At 49.0% G+C, this 3,959-nt stretch overlaps 1 non-coding gene across 1 annotated transcript; it reads left to right on the top strand.

The window, feature by feature from the left end:
• Positions 1–550: 550 nt before the first annotated feature.
• trnam-cau (transfer RNA methionine (anticodon CAU)) lies at positions 551–623 on the top strand. The gene has a single exon. It is a non-coding gene; the product is annotated as a tRNA-Met (tRNA).
• Positions 624–3,959: the final 3,336 nt, after the last annotated feature.

Here is a 3,959-nt window from a genome sequence, read left to right as displayed (position 1 = left end):
TTAACGCTATCCCTATATTAGTGCGTGATCAGTTTAATACATTCAGGGTTGGGATATATATAATCCAATGAGGATGAGAACTTTTTGGTTCCTACAGCTTCTTCTATCTCCACAGTCACTACCAGGAAGCCTGCAACGTTTGTACACGAGCCCAGGACGGACAAACGGCTCTATGAACAACGCCTTTTTAATATAATACAATCGCTATTTACTTGCAAGCTATGGCGATGGTTTTAAAAACTGAGTACAATTATTATTACCTAAATTCACTCCTAATATAACACTTTACAGGCCATTAAAAACAAATACAGACCAGTAATGACCCGTACAGACTACAGACCATGTTTTCAGTTGATTGCAGTCTGCAGCCCCAACGATAGTGGGCGCAAAATCCCCAACACATGGTACATTTAACAAAACTACATTCAATAGGAGTTACATTGTTCGTAAACAATAATCTACTAGGCATAAATAACATTGATTTGTTTTGTACCTTGAACTCGTTTTACGCCATATTTTTGTTTTACCGGACTATGATGATCTCTCAGCTGCCTCGTTGGCGCAGTAGGCAGCGCGTCAGTCTCATAATCTGAAGGTCGTGAGTTCGAGCCTCACACGGGGCACAACCTTTTACAATTTCTCACACGGGGCACAACCTTTTACAATTTCCGGAGAGTCATGCTGCGTGAAAGACGGTTGGGTTCCCCTGAATCACCACACCTGATACCTCCGACCTGTTCCACAAAAGGGGATCAATCATTTTGCCTGTATGACTAAAATTGTATTACGATTCCTTTTAAGGATTCGTGATCTACTCGGGTCCAGCGTTGTTGTCTTTCTCACCGACATCAGGATGATTACAAAAGCGGAATGTATGTGTGTATGTACATGATTATACACACACACACACACACACACACACACACACACACACACACACACACACACACACACACACACACACACACACACACACACACACACACACACACACTCTAACGAGATGCGTAGAAAATACATAGACGAAAACTGAAGACTTTTTCTCTATCATTTCAGATTATTTTAGTTTGTCTGTAAACGCACAAAACTGTTAAATATTTGTTCTATTTTGTAAATTGTAATTTTTATATTTCATTAACAAAATAAAAAACGTGTCTGATATTAACTCTTGGAACTCGTGAAAGGGATGAACTCAGTCGGTGATTTCAAAGGCTTGAGTGTGTGTCTGCCACCGTGAGAACGACACGCAACCCAATTAAAGTACTGGAGACATGGGCTGTGGGACTGGCGCTGTACTGGTCTGCTGTAGATTAAGAGACATTCGGATTCCGGACGCCATTCCTTTCCTTCATTATTAACGTTGTAACTCAGGTCTGGATCCTGACTTAAGAGGGGGGGTGGGAAAGTGCTGACACAGGGGTGGACACAACACACACACACACACACACACACACACACACACACACACACACACACACACACACACACACACACACACACACACACACACACACACACACACACACACACACACACACACACACAAAGGGGTGCTGTAAGCTCTAAAGGTCAGAGCTTAGCATCTGCTCTGATCATGTGGTGCAGAGACGCTCACTAAAGCACGCATGGGAAGAAGGAGACTTATGGCGCATTTCCACTGCAGGGTGCGGAACGGATCGGATCGCAAAGGTGCGGGTCGGATCGCGTTTCCACCGCCAAAAGTGGGCGTGACCCGGACTTTGCCGTACCCGTTCCGACCCCATTTTAGGGACTCCTCCGTTGCGGTACCCAAAACGAGACCAGACGCCTGAAAGGGTACCCTGGAATTCTAGCTACACCCCCCCTCCGTTGATTGGTCGACAGGATCGTCACTTCCGGGTGACGCGGGGATAAAAACAAACAAACAGTAGGCTCGAGGTATTATTCTTTACAATTAACATGTCGCGTAAAAAGCTTGCTTGGGCGAACAAGGAGGTGGAGACGTTCGTCTGCATTCTTGCGGAGGAAGACGTTGTTTACGATGTTTACGTAGCTGCCGCGGCGATCGACATCCGGCCTACCACAAAGGGTACTGTCGGCGGTGGAAACGCGACCTCGGAACTGAGCTGGGCTATACCGCCCCCTCCCTACCGCCCCTTTGCGATCCGATCCGTTCCGCACCCTGCAGTGGAAACGCGGCATAATGGCGCGTTTCCACTGCAGGGTGCGGAACGGATCGGATCGCAAAGGTGCGGGTCGGGTCGCGTTTCCACCGCCAAAAGTGGGCGTGACCCGGACTTTGCCGTACCCGTTCCGACCCCATTCTCGGGACTCCTCCGTTGCGGTACCCAAAACGAGACCAGACGCCTGAAAGGGTCCCGTGAAATTCTAGCTACACCCCCCCTCCGTTGATTGGTTGACAGAATCGTCACTTCCGGGTGACGGGGGGATAAAAACAAACAAACAGTAGCCTCTAGGTATTATTCTTTTACAATTAACATGTCGCGTAAAAAGCTTGCTTGGGCGAACAAGGAGGTGGAGACGTTCGTCTGCATTCTTGGGGAGGAAGACGTTGTTTACGATGTTTACGTAGCTGCCGCGGCGATCGACATCCGGCCTACCACCAAGGGTACTGTCGGCAGTGGAAACGCGACCTCGGAACTGAGCTGGGCTATACCGCCCCCTCCCTACCGCACCTTTGCGATCCGATCCGTTCCGCACCCTGCAGTGGAAACGCGGCATTAGGCCCCGTCCACACGAAGCCGAAACGGGCGAAACCGTTACGGTTTCGATCTATCCGGTTTCAAAGTATCTCCGTAAAGACGAAGCCAAGCGAAACCGGATAGATCTGTAGAAACGCTGTAGTAAACATTCCAGGCCCATAAGGGGCGCTGCTTCTGGTACACAAATCCAGAAGAAGAAGAGGCGAGCATGCGCATAAAGGCTGCCCCCCGAACCACTAACAACACAAACAAACAGCTCTTCTACGATGGCGAACTAGATTCTCAATAAATAATGGCTTAGCAACCCAACAAGGGACATGATATGCTGCAGAACGATTACAAGCTTGTAGTCCGCCATCATCTTTTTTGTTGTGATTTCTGAGACTCCGCGGTCTTAAGAGCCATTGGCTAGGAGGTCGAGGGGTGGGGCGATGACGTCATGGTTTGCGGTTTCAGGCGTCCACACGAATCCAAAACGAAACCGGATAGATTTGAAACCACCTCCGAGGGTGGTTTCAGAAGTTTGCGGTTTCGGTCAGCGGATTCGCCGGCTTCGTGTGGCCCCGTCCACACGAAGCCGATTTCATGGCGAAACCGCAAAGGTCTTGTACGGTTCGGCCTTCCGTCCACACGAAGCCGGCGAATCCGCTGACCGAAACCGCAAACTTCTGAAACCACCCTCGGAGGTGGTTTCAAATCTACCCGGTTTCGTTTTGGATTCGTGTGGACGCCTGAAACCGACTGAAACCGTAAACCATGACGTCATTGCCCCACCCCTCGACCCTCTAGCCAATGACTGTTAAGCCCGCGGAGTCTCACCCTTTATGCGCATGCTCGCCTTTTCTTATTATTTATTTTTGTAGCAGAAGCAGCGCCCCTTATGGGCCTGGAATGTGTACTACAGCGTTTCCACAGATCTACCCGGTTTCGCTTGACTCCGTCTTTACGGAGATACTCCGAAACCGGATAGAATGAAACCGTAACGGTTTCGGCTTCGTGTGGACGGGGCCTTAAGGAGGCCGCTGTGTTCCTTAACTTAACTCGGGAGAGAACCCGGGCCGCTGTGTTTATTAAAGTAACTTTGAGCTTCTGTTTGTCTTTACGAGTTCCGGCCCCTCATCAAGAAAACTTTGAACGTATTTTATGCCATATTTGTCGGTCTAGGTAGCTACCTGTCTTTCTACCTAGCTACCTGTCTGTCTACCTAGCCACCTGTCTGTCTACCTAGCTACCTCTCTGTCTACCTAGCTACCTGTC

The sequence above is a fragment of the Gadus morhua genome, chromosome 7 (assembly GCF_902167405.1).
Source record: "Gadus morhua chromosome 7, gadMor3.0, whole genome shotgun sequence".
Lineage (NCBI taxonomy): Eukaryota > Metazoa > Chordata > Actinopteri > Gadiformes > Gadidae > Gadus > Gadus morhua.
Note: the sequence above shows the minus strand (reverse complement) of the source record. Positions and strands in the feature narration are given on the sequence as shown.